Here is an 18,132-nt window from a genome sequence, read left to right on the forward strand (position 1 = left end):
CATTAGAAAGACTAGTAAGCACCCCCAAAAGCATCTGACCTTCATGCTCAGCCAAATTTCTGAGCTTCATGTGTGAGAAGAATAAGTTATCTGGAAGATTTCACTCCCATCCACTCAGGTAACAAATATGTGTGCATCCTATCATGAATTAATGCTAATTATCAATTCAGATACATCTGTGAATGAAATAGACAAGAGCCCTTATTTGGAGAGTCTATTTAAAGTGAAGGAATACTGACAGCAGTTCATATTGTGTGATATCATTTTTCTGAGTTTCAAAATCAAAATATATTCTGTGGATTCTGAAGTCACATTAATACAAGGCTTCACATAAATATAAACCTCAAGGTCATAGCCGACTCCAAAAAGAGACAAAGCAAAGGGACCAGGGAGGAAAAAAAATAAGTCAGGTGATAGTTTTAATTGTCACCTTGATGGAATCTAGAATCATCTGCGAAGAGAGTCTCAGTGAGGAACTGTCCCAATCAGCTTGGCCTGTATGCATATACAGACATAGTTAATTGTCTGTCTTGTGCTAATTAATGTGGGAAGACGCAGTCTAATTAATGTGGGAAGACCCAGTCCACCATGCTCAGCACATTTCCTTGGACAAGGAATCCAGGACTGGAAAAGAAAAGAGGGTGCTGAGCACACTTGACTGTGGATATGCCGTGAACAGCTCTCCCGAGTTCCTGCCACTGTGATTTCCTCCCAATGGTGGATAGTAGCTGGAACTATGGAGTCTTTCTTCCCTGAGATTCAGACCGGTTACCCAGAGAAGATTTTGAGGAACTAAATTGTGCAAGAGAGTGAGCTTTTTATGTTCCAACAAAGAGCCTTGGCTGCTTTTTCTCCCAGGACGGAAAGACAGACACCCTTTGCATATGAATAAATTGATGAAAGAACCAGTCTTTTGTTGTTGCAGAGACTGAACTAGGCATGTTAGCCGATAACTGTCATTGACAAACACAGAATGATATTTAGAAAAGCCTGGAACACTAAATAAAAGTTAGAAGCAAAATGCTAGAGAGGTCCCCAGAAATCCACAAAGATACCTCCCCAATAGACTACGGGCAATGGTCGAGAGAAAGCCTGAACTGACCTACTCTGGTGATCGGATGGCCAAACACCCTAACTGTCCTGGTAGAACTCTCATCCAGTGTCTGATGGAAGCGGATGCAGAGATCCACAGCCAGGCCCCAGGTTGAGCTCCAGGAATCCAATCGGCGAGAGAGAGGAGGGATTGTATGAGCGAGATGTTGAGACCATGATTGGAAAAAGCACAGCGACAAATAGCCAAACTAATGGAAACACAAGAACTATGAACCAATAGCTGAGGAGCCCCCAACTGGATCAGGCCCTCTGGATAAGTGGGACAGTTGATTGGCTTGAACTGTTTGGGAGGCATCCAGGCAGTGGGACCTGGACCTGTCCTCAGTGCATGAGCTGGCTTTTTGGAACCTGTGGCCTATGCTGGGACACTTTGCTCAGCCTGGGTGAAGGGAGGAGGGTACTGGACTTGCTTCGACTGAATCTACCAGGCTGAGCTGAATCCCCAGGGGAGTCCTTGCCCTGGAGGAGATGAGAATGGGGTGGATTGAGGAGAGGGTGGGGGGTGGGTGGGAGGAGGGAGGTCAGGGGAATCCATGGCTGATATGTAAAATTAAATTAAATTATAAAACTAAAAAATAATTTAAATAAATAAATAAATACTTTTATTTGCGAAAAAAAAAGTTAAAGGCAAATTTCTAACTACACAGCAAGCTTCCTTAGAGTTCAAAAAGGATGGAGGGGGGATGTAGTCTTTTGCACTCCTGTGGCAATTAGATTGTAAGCCCTAATTTATTAATCATAAAACATGAACTAAAAATATCTTAAAAGGAAACACAATTGACCCCCAGGTTAACTTGATCTAATTAAAAAAATGTAAGAGAATGTTGGACTAATCATAAGTGAATTCAAAAGCAAAACAAACCCTTCAATGTTTTAAAACGGACAAGTATAATATTTGAAGTAAAAAAAATCACACTCAGCATATTTAAGAATAGATTGATCACTAGGGGAAAAAAAGGATTGGTGAACTTATAAATAAGTCAATAAAAACTGTCTGGATTAAAACCAAAATAGGTCTGAATGGCCCAGAAACCTAGGAAAGAACCAAACGCAATGGGGGGGGGGGGGAGTCAACATAACGATGCCTAAGGATACCTGCTACACTCACAGATTGGTGACTACCCCAACTGTCATCAGACCCACAGCCAAGCATTGGGCTGAGCTCAGGGAATCCTGCTAAAGAGATGGAGGAAGGATTGTATGAGCCACGGGGCATCAAGAACATCACAAGGCAACCACAGAAACACTAACCTGGCTCATAGGAACTCACAGAGTCTGGATCAACAACCAGGGAGCCTGCGTGGGACCGACTTAGGACCTCTACATATGTTGACAGTTGTATAACATGGTCTACTTGTTGGACCCCTAATAGTGGAAGCAGGAGCTGTCCTTAGTGCTTTGGCTGGCTTTTGGGAACCTACTCCTCATACTGGGCTGCCTTGTCCAGCCTTAATACAAGGGGAGGAGCTTAGTCCTACAGCAGCTTGATATGCCACGTTTTATTGACACCCATGGGAGGCCTGCCCCTTTCTGCACAGAAACAGAGGAGGAGTGGATGGGGGTTGGGGGAGAATAGGAGAAGAGGAAGGAGGGGAAACTACAGTTGGGGTGTAAAAATAAATGAATAAATTGAATTAATAATAATAATAATAATAATAATAAAAATGAAACAGGTTACTGAGATGGCTCAATAGGTCAAGGCATTTGCTGTCAAGTCTAATGACCTGAGTTCAATTCCTAGGTCTTAGACAATGGAAGGAGAGGGTTGACTCCCACAAGTTGACCTCTGACCTGCACATGCACACTATGCCATGCATGTGGCCCCCCTAAAAATGAATACAATTAAAAATTTAAACCAAAATATAAAATCATTTAAAAAGCTGGGCAGTAGAGGTGCATGGGAGGCAGAGCCAGGCCGATCTCTGTGAGTCTGAGGCCAGCCTGGTCTACAGAGCGAGATCCAGAACAGGCACCAAAACTACATGGAGAAACCCTGTCTTGAAAAACAAAAAAATAAAAAAAAATTATTTAAAAAATAAATCACGAGAAATTACAGGATATTAAGGATAATATAGGAAAATATATATTAAAAAGTATAATTAAGCATAAATAACTAAATAAGTTAATATAACACATACACAATTAGATTCTCAAAAAGAGAAAAGATAAAGGACAGATTAATGGACAGAAAACAATTTTGAGGAAATAGAGGTCTAAACTTTTCCAAATATGATCAGCTAATGCCGATTCATTCTTGCTGATACACACACAGGTATTTTATGACAAAGGATATGTTTACTTGTGTTATAAAATTTCAATATTAAAAACCAATGACACTGTTTTAGTTCCATATCACTATAACACAATGCCTGAGAAGAACAATGGAAAGAAAGGAAGATTTCTTTTGTCTCACAGTAGTAGAGGTTTTGGTTTGTGGTGTCTTGGCTTCTTTGTTTCTGAGGTGATCTATGGTGAGACAGAAGTCACAGAAGAAGAGTGTGATGGAGGAAAGCATCTCATGGAAGCCAGGAAGGTGAGCAAGGTTAAGAAGAAGAGACAAGATTTAGTCCCCAAGAGTCCATTCTTTTCAACAAGGCCAATTTTAGCTCTAATTATCAGCTTTTCACAGTCTAGAGTCGTCTGAGAAGGGAGTCTCAATGGAGGTTTGCCCAGATCAGATTGGCCTCTGGGGGACTGTCTTAACTGTTAACTGATTAGGAGGACCTAGCCCACTGTGGGTGGCACCAGCCCCTGGGCAGGTCATTCTGGACTGTATAAAAAGTCTAGCGAAGTATAAGCCTACAGATGAGTCAGACAGCAGCACTCATCCATGGCTTCTGGTTCAAGTTCTTGCATCACTTTTTCCACTGGCTCTCCTCAGTGGTGGACTATGACCTGGCAGTACAAGCCCTTTCTTTCTCTCTGTCATCTTGTTTCTTCTGGAGAGTGTTTTATTACAGAAAAAAAGAAAAGAAGGAAGGATTGAGGGAAGGAAGGAAGGCAGGCAGGCAAAAGAAGGTCTCACCTCCTAACCTCCATCATTTCCCTGCAGCTCACCAAATTATAAAGCTATCAATCAATGATTAACCAACGGATGAAGTGAGAGTCCTCATGATCCACGCAAATCCCTGCAAATCACTGCACTGGGGATCAAGTCTTCAGCACACCAGCTTTTGAGGAGTTGTTTCAGATATAAAACATAATAACCTTCTATGAGGAAAGGCTTTAGAGTCAGGTTGTTTGTGCCTAAATCTCTGCATTCACTCAAGAAACAGTTGTATCACATGCATCGTCATTCAGAGCAGATGAATCAGTTGGGACAGACATGGGGTGACTGGAATAATAGGTCTGACCTTAACCAGGGGCTCATCCTTTTGCTACACAACTCTCTGCTGAAAATACCACAGACCCTGGTGTTCCAATCTTCTTAGAACTCTGCATCTAGGACAGCTTCAAGGTTGCTGGCTGAGATGATCCAGCTTCATAGTCAGGACTTGACCATAATCCTAAATTTTCTCAGGGTCCTCCAAAGATTACCAGGGCCCCTGAACAACAGGAAGTAGTCTAGAGAACTATGCCCATATTCCCCAAAAAGTACCTTATAGATATTTATTATCATTTAAGGGGAGGGTTGATTATAAGTTGTTATTGGTAATGGTCAGGAAAAAAAAAGCTGAACAAAGGAGATTAGATTCAAGGATTTCTTTCTGAAAAGAAAATGGGAGGATATAGAAATGATAGGATAAGAGGGTAGATTATTGAATCCACTTTAATCCAAAAAACTACTAATATTAAATATTTTATATTGGTATGGATTTTAGTTTATTGATACAAATTTAAAGTTAATTTTGTTATACTGTATGCATATTTCTACTCTTGTTTAAAATATTGTGTTTATGCAGCTCATTCAAAAATGTCATGTATAATTAAAAAGTACAGATTAATAATCATCTATAATACTCAAACATATTCATGTTAGATATGTTTTCAAGGTCATAAACAAAAGATAGATGGTCTTCAAATAACTCAAAGACCTACAGAATATGACATTTAATATGTTTAATAATCTAAGGCTTTTCATAACAGTGAGACATGCCTGCTCCTGGCAGCACCAATCTGCTCCACAGAAGATGATGGGCACCAATGAAACTCCGTATGAAGTTTGCTTTCTTTATGGCAAAAGCTAGCCATGTGAGCAAAGAAACTGTCCTTGCTTCAATTGCTGACATTATACTGTCCAAACTGAACCAGCACAATGCAAGAAAGGTGACTGCTGAACTTTCCCAAGACAAGGTAGGACAGTCCTTCAGAATTTCCTGCTTCACAAAAGAGTCTGTCAGATATGCTAGGCCTGTAGGCCAGAGTTGGGTGCCCCAACATTACAAAGAAACTTTGGGTGACTGTCTAGGCAGCAAGATGTCCCTGTCATAAGGTAACATTTCATCCTTCTGGGGTCTTTGAAGACTAGATAGTTATAGTTTTTCTCAGTTATGGTAAAAGGTAAATTAGGTACAAAACTTTGGACTCACAAAGATAAGATACATAATAGAGTATTTTCTCTAATTTTGTCAAATACAAATAGACTGGATACTTTAAATGTAATTCTTACTTATAACTGTTCTGTTATATATATATAGTTTTACTATGTTAAAAACACCTTCCTTTTTAATTAGTCAAAAAGGAGTAAATGCTGTGGAATAATCCTTCTGTACACTGTAAATATGTATTGCTCTCACTGGTTAATAAAAAGCTGACAGGCTAGTAGCTGGCAGGAAGTATAGGCGGGACAGCCAGACACAGAGGACTCTGGGAGGAGGAAGGGCAGAGTCAGAGGAGTTGTCAGCCAGATGCAGAGGAAGCAGGAGATGAAAGTGCCATGCTAATAAAAGTACCACCACATGGCAGAGCATAAATAAGGAATACGGGTTAACTTAAAATGTAAGAGCTAGCTAGTAATAAACCTGAGCTATTGGCCGAGCGTATATAAGTAATCAAAGCCCCAGTGTGGTAATTTGGAAGTGGCTCCTGGGATGGGAAAACTCCACCTACACCCTGGAGAATGGCACAGCACCACCCTTCTCTCTGGGATGAAGCTTCCTTTTTTGAACAGTTCAAGAAGCTCATCATAGTGCCACCACTTGCAGCTTCCTTCTTAAGTAAGATGAGGGTGGGCCTTTTGAAAAGAAGAGTGCATGAGATCATGACTTCTTCGGGCTGTCTGCAGTTCTGAGGCTCTTTCCTGGCCAGTTAGCCTTTGTCTATAGTTTAGTAATTTTTCTCTACTACACCAGTCTGGTATGTCTATCCATATGGAAAATTAGTACAAATTTTCATCTTATATACAACCCTAAAAATCTCATGCTACTTACATAGATTTTTAATTCCTTTATTAAGAAGAGACTTTTTAAAACTGCAAAATATTTTACCATATTGTATTTTCTGAGACTATTTCTTAAAAGGTTGAGGGAGGGCAGTTCTAGTTTTTACTCTTAAAGAAAATACCATTAATAAACCTTTAGGTTAGTGTGTATTTTAGTCTTAATAATAGCTTTTAGATGAGCTGACTCACTCAAACATTTTAGTGCATTTAGTTAACAAGTATGTGTTTACAGGATACCTTTCTTATGGGTAGATATATAAATAAGTACATCCAGCACCTATCCAAGGTCTTACCTTTGATGAGATTATAGACTAATAAAGAAGGAAAACTAATAAAACAAACCAGAGCCATACACTGGTAGTCTAACCCGCATCAGTTTTATAAGACCGAATCCATATGAGATATAAGGATTTTATAAGGCCAAATTCTTATAAGATATATTTGTAATCCTTATAAATATAAGACAATCATAGGAATGGCCCTGCTACTCTTATTGAACCTTAACAGATATAAATATGAAGCAGGATTCCATGGATGTCCTGTACCTGCAGATATCAGAGAAACTCCCAGCAAAGGAAGAAGTCAGAGGCACAGAGAGAGGAACTATTAGTCTAGCAGGAATGACTAAAGCAAGTGTTATGTAACTACAGTGCTGGCTGGGTTAACAAGAGCTTGAAAGCATTTAAGCAGTGCCCAGTAGACATTTGATATAAGTAAGGATTGAACACAAAAGAAATTCCCAATACCACTGAGGTAGGACTAGCAAGGAGAGATTTATGGTTCATCCTGAAGAACCGAGTCTTTAAATATGTGCCAGTACACACAGTCCTTCCTTTACCCCCGTGAAGACCCTTACATACCATAGCCCTGGATTGTTTCAGGTTTCAGATGAATATCTACATTTCATTTGAGGCTGATGCTTTTGTTGCTTTGGAAAGTACAGCATGTCAACATGAAGTTGTGCTGTAGAATATTAGTTGAAGATGTGTTACGTTTGTTTATGCTGTGGAACATTTGTTTGATGATGCAAAGATGTGTTACATTCTTTTATGTTGCACTTGTTTAACTCTGTGAAGCTGTGTTACATTGACTGCCTAAAACACCTGATTGGTCTAATAAAGAGCTGAATGATCAATAGCTAGGCAGGAGAGGGATAGGCAGGGCTGGTAGGCAGAGAGAATAAATAGGAGGAGAAAAAGAGAAGGAGGGAGCAAGAAAAGAAGGAAAGAGAAGACCAGGGGCTAGCCACTCAGCTACACAGCCAGCCATGGAGTAAGAAGTAAAGAAAGGTATATAGAATAGAGAAAGATAAAAGCCCAGAGGCAAAAAGGAGACAAGATAATTGAAGTTAAGAAAAGCTGGCTAGAAACAAGCCAAGCTAAGACCGACCATTCATAAGAAAGAGTAAGTCTCCCTGTATTTATTTGGGAGCTGGGTGGCAGCCCTCCCCCCATAAGAGCAAAGAAAAAAAAACAAAGTTGAAATTTACATGTTCTTAGTGCAACAGTGTGAAATACTAAAGTCATAAAGTCAACAGTGGGACATTGAGAGTCTCTAAAAATACAATGTCCTTTTGGGTGAAGATGGTAAACAGATTAACATTACTTTTCTCATGAATTTAGGCTTTAGCATTTTACTTTGAAACACTTCTCTCTTTCCCTTTCTTAACGTATCTTTAGCAGTAGAAGATGTGTGCAGCTGTTACAGAATGGTGACAGAGTTGAATGAGCCTTAGTACATACTCATAGTATGTGAGGAATGGTTAGCTTAACTCTTAGTACATACTCATAGTATGTGAGGAACGGTTAGCTTAACTCTTAGTACATACTCATAGTATGTGAGGAACGGTTAGCTTAACTCTTAGTACATACTCATAGTATGTGAGGAACGGTTAGCTTAACTCTTGCTGACATTCTATCTGAGCATAAGTATTTATGATATAAATGAATGCTTATTTTAAAAAAGTCGTTTTCATATAACACATGTAAACTACCATGAATTGACTCTTTCATTAACCAACTTCGTATCTTTTAGAAATGAACATTTACTCTCTCTCCCAAAGATTGATATATTGAGATCTCAAACTCAAAAGTGATGGTATTGGCAAGTATGGTTTTTGGGAGGTGAGGGCCATAAGGGTGGAGCCTTCATGAATGGAATAAGAGACCTGGGAAGGGGGTTCCCTTGCTGTTTCTTCCATTTGAGGACACCAGGAAGACTGTAGTCTGTGAAACACAAAGTAAACCCTTGTTACACATAAATTCAACTGAAGTTAAACTCCCTAACTTCCAGAACTGTGAGAAAGAACTGTTTCTGGTTTAAACCAGCTTGTCCATGGTATTTTATTATAGCATTCCAAATGGACTAAAACAATGTCTTTGAGTAAATGATGAAATACCTCTGGCTAGCATGTTAGTATGTATGCTAAAATGGTTTGGTTAGGGCTGGGGTTGTATCTCAGTGGTAGGGTGCTTGCCTACCATGTGCAAAACCCAGTTCCTAGCACTACAAAAGAAAAGGAAAAGGTGATTAGGTTAAATAAACTTTCTTTCAGTCCAAATATTCTATTATTTAGGCTTTCATTTGCAATAAAATTTGTAATCAGTAAACAAACTTAGAAAAAAGTCAAGACAAAAGTAACAAATTATTACTGTTAGTTTTAAATTCCATTGGTATTAATAGCTTGATTTAATGTTTATAAGTGGGACTGTTTATACTAACACAGGAAAAAGTAACACCCAAAGGCTTGTTATACTTACTAACACCCGCTTTTTGTTAGATTTTGCCTACTAAAAGCAGCAGAAAATTCCCTTTAATGTTTTCTGCAGGAAATGAGATAGTTCATGGCAGTGGCAATATCGGCTAAGTGAAAGTTTGGCAAACATGTTCTGCTTGAAGAGTTCCTTAAAGGAAGATCAAACGCCTTAAAAAGTTTCTGTAGCATCAAACATTCTCATTTTCCTTGGGAAATCACCATGGTTTATCAAATTCGCCAAGCTTAAAGATTTATATATTTCATGAAAACTGAAAGAAAATTCACCAACAATTTGTTTTAAAAACAGACCTTAAAACAATAGTGGGTGAACTGGCCCGGATGTGAGGCATTCTGAGTCCATTTTTCTGACTTGATTCCTATCAGATATAAAAGTAAGTCAAACTCAGCGTCCAGGACATGCTGCCCCATTATGTCATGTAAAACCAAAGTCAACCAAACTTTCTGACAGTAATGATTCAAAAGCATCCAATACAGAACAGGCACCAAGACAGAAAGGAACCTTTATAAAATTAAATCAAATTAATTATTTTTGTGAAAAGGTCTTGCAATGTACCCCTAGCTGTCCTGGTACTTGCTACTAGATCAAACTGAACTGGAACTCACAAAGATCCACCTGCACCTGCCTCCTGAGTCCTGGGATTGAAGGTGTGGGCCACTATGAGTAGAAGAAAGGAAAATTTAAATTGGAGGAATCTGTCATATAAGCTGCTGGTGACAGCTTTCAACACAACATCATGTATGGGGCTTACACATGGCAGTGGTCCACCTGGCTTCACATACATGCACGAGTGGACAGCTCAGCGTGAAGCTAAGAGAATCCACTCACGCAGTTGATGCATGTTGAACAGACTCGGGCAAATCTATTTCCATGAAGGTGCTGAAAAGATCCTGGCCAAGAGCTAAAGTGGGGGAAGAGTCGGATATCACATGATCAAACACCAAAGCCTTGGTTATCAGGAGAGAGGGGCAAGCCTGAGGTCATTCAGCCCCGAGTCACGTGGGCGTGTTTCCTAGGAGCCTGTTTGGGTCAGGAAGAAGTAGGAGGGATTTCCACTGGAACTCGGTAGTATGTAGCTATCAGCAACACAACCCTGGGAGACCTCTAACTGGTGCAACACAAATGAGACACACAGTTTCTATCACAACACAGTGCACAGCTTTGCCATTTTGAGGGAGAGAGTTGAAAAGGGAAGAAGCCAGCAGGTGACTCCAGCCCGTTCCTGAGTGCTGCTGGATTTGAGTAGTAGCTGGAGATATTCATCAGCACTTTTAGAAACTCTCTATTACTTTGAGAACATCTCTAGGCAAGGAGGTAGGTGTATTTATTAGTCGGGAGACACTGGGTCTTCAAAACAAACACAAATCTGAAGTCTCATGACTTTGACAAACTGTGACCAGACCAGGCATTCTTAGTCAGCATCACTGTTGCTATCCTCAAAAGCACGGATGCCAAAAGGAGCAAGCTGGAGAACTTTATTCTTAATTTCATCATATTCATTCACCCACGTTAAGAATAAGTGGCCACTGAAAACAAGTATTCACATCATAAACATGGCACTTTTATTTAGTCTCCATGGTGATTAGAGTAAACAGATTCAAAGTCATTAAGGAACTTGCCAGGAGTCACACAGTTCATCGGGCCTACTGGACTCCACAGCTGGTCACTGTACTAGTCCATGAGTGTCCAAAAGGTGCGTGTGTTATGGTTTGAATCTAAACTGTCACCTGCAGGGTCATCTGCTAAATGCTCGTTCCCCACACGGTGGTACTGTTTTTGATAGGCTGTGGAATCTAAGGTGTGGAGATGTCCCATGTAAGTATGTCGCCAGGGGTGGGCTCAGCCCGTGACCACCTGCTGGCACCTTCTGCTTCCTGGGTTTACATGATGTGAGAAACTACTGTCACATGCTCTTGCCATGAATCCTACCATGAACCTTCTGAAACTGTGAGCGAAAATAAACCTTTCTTCCTAGTCACAGCAGTAACCAATCCATTATTATCTTCTTTAAAATGACCTCTTCACTGACTTTCTATTCTTGCCCTAATTTTTTCATTTTTTTCACAACTCAGTGAGTTGAGATTGATACTATTCCCCAGTGGGCTAAGAGAGGGTAAGCAACTTCCATCAAAGTTACAAAGCTTTCAGGAAGTAGGCATACAATTTGAGCTGAAAACTGCCTTCAATTGAATAGCTATTTCCAGTCATGCAAACGACTGCATTTAGGGTTAGGGATGTATCTCTGTGATATAAAATTTGTCTAGCATGCAACAAATAAGCATGCATAAAAGAGGGACTCTACCTCACAAACAATTATCTGCAGAAAGGTTAGGAATTTTTCCATCCTCCTACAACTAGCAAGCAGCATAATGGAATTTCAAATTGAATCAAGTCTAATGTTTTTTCCATTCTCTTGTTATGATGGAGATACTTCAGTTGTACCTGTCATGAATGATCTATCATGGCTCATGAGAGTACTGCTGAATTTCATGACTGCTACTCTGAAAAATAATGGCTTATTTCTAGTTTCCATTTTTGTTTTTTATTTGAGCAAGTCATTGAACATTTATTTCTACCTAATAGACTTTTTGGTCTTCAAATATCGAATGAACAAAATTTTCCCATTAGTCATACTAAAGAAACACACATACACACACACACACACACACACACACACACACACACACACACACACACACACACTGGGGTGAGGAGAGAGAGAGAGACAGAGACAGAGAGACAGACAGACAGAGACAGAGACAGAGAGACAAAGAGAGACAGAGACAGAGAGACAGACAGACAGAGACAGAGACAGAGAGAGACAAAGAGAGACAGAGAGAGTGAGAGAGAGAGACAGAGAGACAGAAACAGAAACAGAGAAAGAGACTAAGTCCTAAATTACTATAGAGGTCTATACTAGGATCTCTTTTCTCACTACTCCTTACAATCAGCTGGAGAACTGCCAATGAATGACCACTTGGACCACTGGCAAAGGCTAACTTAATAGGTACTGGGTTGGGGATCCACTGTGAAAGCTCCTCCAGGTAGTCTGAAGCCTAATCCTATAGCCTTTGGCCATCAGTCCTGGAGGAGCCTGGAGGAGTACACATTTCTTCACCTAGCTAACCAGCTTATCCAAACAAACAACAAACACAACCCCTCAAATCCCCGACTCCCAGGAAATGAGTTGCGCCTTGCTACACCAACGCTAGTTACTACACATTTTATATTTTTACTTAGTTAATTTACTTCCTAGCATCTTCTTACCAAATACATAACCTGTGTGACAAGAATCATATATCTAAGGAGAGATCATATTGACTTAGTGTCCAGACTTTTACATTAAGGAACATGATGAAAACCCCTTTCCACACCACGTTACTGTTAAATTAAAGACTTCATCTTCAGCGACTCTCTCTGCTCATCTTTTTGTGCTTGATTCCTGTGCATGGTGGGGTGGTGCTGACATGTCTGCTGTCTTTGTTCTCACATTCATCTATTCCTTTGTAATGCAGTAATTAGTTTTAAGATGAAAGCTAATGCTGACGACAAGCCTGCAGAGCTATATTACTGCTGCTGGCTAATGTACCACTTAGAAAACCCGGCAGTCAGAAAGAGGAAAGTTTTGGGGTTTTTTTAATGTCCTTTCATTGGTTTATTATGATAATTAGGAGAATAAAGTGCAGAATTTATCTCTTTCGCACAAATGGGAGCAGAGATGAAAAGAGTGAGCGATATTCAGATGAGAACCCGTGAGTCTGCAGAGGGCAATCAGTGTGCTTATGTCCTGGAAGAACAGGAGTCCAGCGTTCATATCCACATCTATTGAGAGAGGCTGTCTATGCGGTTCCCTGTAACTACTGAAGTGCCAAACAAAACAGTGGGTGGCATATGTACACTTTTTAGGAGAGAGATATGTATGACTTTTGCCCAGGGCATATGGTAGGACATCTACAAGTTTATTCAGAGAAATATCATCTCCTTGGATGTAACGCGAATCTTAAAAGGTCTTATTAATAGAAAACCTGGAGTAAAATTGGGGTAAAAGCTGAAAGATCAGGGAGGCAGAGAGCAAGCCACTAGTTCTTACCCCTATGAAATCCTCCACTGTACGAGAGCGAGTTCCTGTTTCCTCACGCTTTCTATACCTTTCTGTGTCCTGTCATATTACTTCCTGGGATTAAAGGTGTGTGTCCTTCCCAAGCAAAGACATGGGATCTCAAGTCCTGGGATTAAAAGGTGTGTGCCACCACTGCCTGGCTCTGTTTCCAGTGTGGCCTTGAACTCAAGGAGATCCAGACGGATCTCTGTCTCCTGAGTGATAGGATTAAAGGTTTGTGCCACCACTGTCTGGCCTCTATGTCTAATCTAGTGGCTGTCTCTGTCCTCTGAGCCCCAGATAAGTTTATTAGGAAAAATAATATATTGGGGTACACAATGTATCACCACACTCGTTGACCACAGTGAACTTCTTTTCCCTTTTATTGAAAGTAGATTTTTTTTTGTTTTATAATATATTGTGATTATGGGTTACTCTCCCTCTACCCCTTCCAGTTCCTTCCTACCTCCCCTCCCATCTAGATCCATCCCCTTTCTGTCTTTCATTAGAAAACAAACAAGCTTCAAAGGGATAATAATAAAATTAATATAAATAAGATAAAACTAGCACATAGGAATAAATCAAAACAAACAGAAGATAAAGAACCCAAGAAAAGGCACAAGAAACAGAGATGCAGAAACCACCGTATTTGTATCCTCAGGAATAACACAAAACACTAAACTGGAATCCATAAGATATGCACAAACGACCTGTAGGGTTAAAGGAGAGAAAAAAACTAAAAATTGTATAATTAAAATAAGATAAAAAAATTTTTTAAAAACCCTGACATGACATTATGAGACAAGAAACTTCCCAAAAATGCCACTGAGTTAGTTTTCTGTTGGCCATCTATTGCTGGGCATGCAGCCTGCTTTTAAGAGTGGTTTGTTTCCCAGTGACACTCCCTTGGAGAAAACTAAACTTCTATTTGCAAGTGGTTATCAGTTGGAGACAGCGTCCGGGTTAGGGATGGAGACATGTGTCCACTTCTCCTTTCAGCTCTAGGACCTTTCATTTCGATTAATCTCTTAGGGCTGTCTTTGCTGGCACTGTCTATCAGTGCTGGATGAACATCTACAGTCCATATAAGAATTCCTAATAACAAGAAAGTATGGGAGCTTGGTTTGCCCCTTAGTGAGAAAGGCCCCCAGGATCAGAAGGATAGCTACCTGAGTGATGATTGCTGATTTTTCTTCTGTCTCTACTAATACTACCTCCAGCAAGACTGCCTTCCTCTTTTTTTTTTTTCTGGGCCTATGCATGTCTGCTTGATCAGTGGGAGACCAGCTAGCCCAGGAATGACTGAGGCTACCACCTACTCAGATCCAGGCTTCTCTGCTCTTCTCTGAAGGGGCAGGTTAGCATTTCTATGACAGGACCTCTCTTGGAGTGGGAAGGACAGAAGATTGGGCTTCTGCCACATTCTGTTTTAACTTTAGATGAAGGTCCATGCATCTATCTGTGACTCTATGCTACTGACCATTCTAGTTCTACCAACTAGAAATAACCATATTTAAAAAAAAATCTGATGAATCTAGCTGTAGGAATGGACCTTTCTCAGCATATCAGATATTTACATTACAATTCATAACAATAGCAAAATTACAGCTATGTAGTAGAAACAGAATAATTTTATGGTTGTGGGGGCTTCACCATAATATGAGGAACTGTACTAAAGGGTTACAGCATTAGGAAGGTTAGAACCACTGGTCTAGAGCTCCCATGCTAATCTACTCTGAATTTATGTCAGCTGGGAGGATGGAGAGCCTTTAAGGTGACAGAGTCAGGGTCAGAGAAAGGGACATCAGTAGAGTGTGAAGCATTGTGCACACAACATCACCTGTCTCTTCATAGCGGCTATCTTAAAAGTGTTTATGGTACCAGAAAAGCTGAAAGTGTTAAATTTGATGTGAGGTCAGACATCATCAACAATAATAACCATATTTTAATCAAAGTAGATCATGAATGTTTTTGGATGCCCCTACCGAATATCCATGCTCTTTAGTTGTATAGATACAATAGTCTAAAATTATCTCACACATCCTAAGAGACTGGAACTTTTGCTAGACCTCACATAATTAATACACCTTGAGATCACCGAAGACTGCTAGCCTACTGTGTACTCAAACTGTTTAACCTGCTCTTAGGAGTACAATGTAACGGTTAACCTCCCTTGCCTTGGATTTTCCAGAGCTTTTACAACCAAAGCTAATGCATAGCTACAATCTTAAAAAATGAACTCTTCCATGCCCTTGACCCAGAAAATGCATATGCATCATTTGCTGAAAGCAGCAAATACAGAAGCTGAAGGCAACTTCCAAAACCCTACCATAGAGGTTAAAAGCAACCGTTTATGGATGCTGGTTGATAGACAGTAGTGTTTGTTACCTAGATCAGTTGGAATCACTAACAATCCCTCAAACTCTACTAGAGTTTTCTGTAAAGTGACCTGTTCTTTCCCCCACATGACTCTTCCTGTACTGTTCAATAGAAATAGAGCAAAGATCTATATCCTGTCCTTGTTAGGAACAGACACACAGAGCTCATACAACAGCCAAAGACACACAAACACAGAGACAGACATGGGGACAGGGACAGATTTACAAGACAGACTTCAGGCAGGCCCAGATTTCAGACATGCAACAGACAGGCAGAGGACAGAAGACACAGGGAGCATGATGAAGAGAATTCAAATCTGGACTTGACCTTGGTTAAGTAACTTCAAAGGGAAGTGCTTTTATTTCTTCCCCTAATGTGACACCGATGCCTTATTGGTGACTCGAGGTTAATCACTAGTTCATATAATATGCACACTTAGTCATCACAAGGGACTGTAACATTTCCTCAATAAACCATTTGATGCATTTTTTAGTTGCATGTAATTACTCATGTATAATTGTCAACATTAGAAGATGCTTGGCTGTATTATATAGCTCCAGTTAAATGACACTGGTGATGAACATTTATGGCCTGTTTCAGAAACACAAAGGGTCCGGGGGTGGGGGGATCATTTTAAGGCATGTGGAAGAAAACAGATGCATTGGAAGGATTGGCTGGAGTCGGTTGCTGTGTATCATTTAAGCTGAGGGGATGGAAGGAAATTTCTGGCAGAGGATTGACATTACTTTTCTTTCCCCTCTAAGTTCCCATCACTTGGATATTGTGCCAACACTGTGGCAAGGTTTGAGAGAGGCACACCTCACACAACTGTGTGACAACCCAGCTATCCTGCTAATGAACTACAAAATAATTAACACTCACATTTTAATCTTTATTTTTAATTGTGTGTGTGCACACGCGCACGCACGCATTTCTGTGTGTGTGTGTCTGTGTCTGTGTGTACGTACATTTACATACAGATGGAAGCCAGAGGAGTTGGATCCCCTTAGACTTGGAGTTGCAAGCACTTTTAAGTGGACCAATATGGGAACTGAACTTGGGTCTTTTACAACAGTATGCTGCACACGGCCCACAGAATCAACTAACCAGGGCTCGCAGAGACTGAACCAACAATCAGGGAGTCTATACAGGTCTGAGCTAGGTCCTCTGCATATGTTATGGTTGTGTGGTTTGGTGTTCTTGTGGGACTTCTTATAGTGGCAGTGGGGGCGGTCTCTGACTTTTGGGACCCCTTTCCTCCAACTGGGTGGCCTCATCCAATTCTTAATATGAGGATATGTGCCCAGTCTTACTGTAACTTGGTGTGCCATGTTTGGTTGATATCCCTGGGAGGCCTGTTCTTTTCTAAAGGAAAATGGAGGAGGAGTGGATCTAGATGAGAGGAGTGGGGAGGGGCTAAGAGGAGAGGAGGGAGGGAAAACTGCATTCAGGATGTAATATATGAGAGAAGAATAAAGAAAAAAGAAAACAATGGAAGTCTAAAAAAAGAACAGTATCTTGTATTAACTGCTGAATCATCTCTCCAGCCTCAGGACTGACTTTCTTTTTTAAGGAGCAAAGTTTTCTTTTGAGAATATTTTATGTGAACCTATATTTTTCCTATCCAATTTAATGTTTCAAAAATTGGTAAATTTTTATCCACTATTGTAAATATTCATACAATCACCTCTAAAACTATTTCCCTTGTACATTTCCATATTGATCTTTTTTTACATAACATAATTCTTTATTTCACATCAGGTACCCCAATCTCACTCACCTCTCAGTTCCTCGGTATTCACCCCTCACCCCTGTAGCATACCCCCCCAAAAAAAACCCAAAATTAATTAAAAAGAAAACAAACAAACAAAAAATCTACCTCCTCCATCTTTCCGGTCTCTTCAACACTTCCTCATTTGTCCTAGTGGCATCAGGAGCTCTGGTGTGTCACACTCTTTTGTCCAATCAGCTCCACCCACAAATGTTCATTGCAATTAGTCATTGATCTTGTTCAAGGCCTCTGGCCTCTGGCACACCTTCATCACTGGACCCTCACCAAAACTCCTCTGGGACATCCTGCTGTTGCCCTGAGTCATGGAGACTCTGCAGCTATCATTCTGCAAGAACAGTCCCTTCATGTGCTCCAGTAGGTCATAGGTAAGGTAGATGTTAGGGTGGGCCAACCCAAGGCCCAAGATGTAGGTCTGGGTGGTAGCTGACTGGGTCAGTCCAGGCCACTGGGACCACCTCCCTCAGGAGGGGGCAGCGCCAGCTCTCCCATGCCCGTGGTGAGAGGCGGGGCCATCTTTCCTGCTGTAACGTGCAGCGAAGGGCAAGGCCAGGGGCCAGTGAAGGGTAGGGCTGGCTCAGCATGGCCCTCAGATTCC

At 40.6% G+C, this 18,132-nt stretch overlaps 1 non-coding gene across 1 annotated transcript; it reads right to left on the bottom strand.

Annotated features, from left to right (window-relative positions):
- Positions 1-16,513: 16,513 nt before the first annotated feature.
- LOC131913952 (small nucleolar RNA U13) lies at positions 16,514-16,617 on the bottom strand. The gene has a single exon (XR_009380021.1). It is a non-coding gene; the product is annotated as a small nucleolar RNA U13 (small nucleolar RNA).
- Positions 16,618-18,132: the final 1,515 nt, after the last annotated feature.

This window comes from Peromyscus eremicus, chromosome 6 (genome assembly GCF_949786415.1).
Source record: "Peromyscus eremicus chromosome 6, PerEre_H2_v1, whole genome shotgun sequence".
In the NCBI taxonomy this organism is placed as follows: domain Eukaryota; kingdom Metazoa; phylum Chordata; class Mammalia; order Rodentia; family Cricetidae; genus Peromyscus; species Peromyscus eremicus.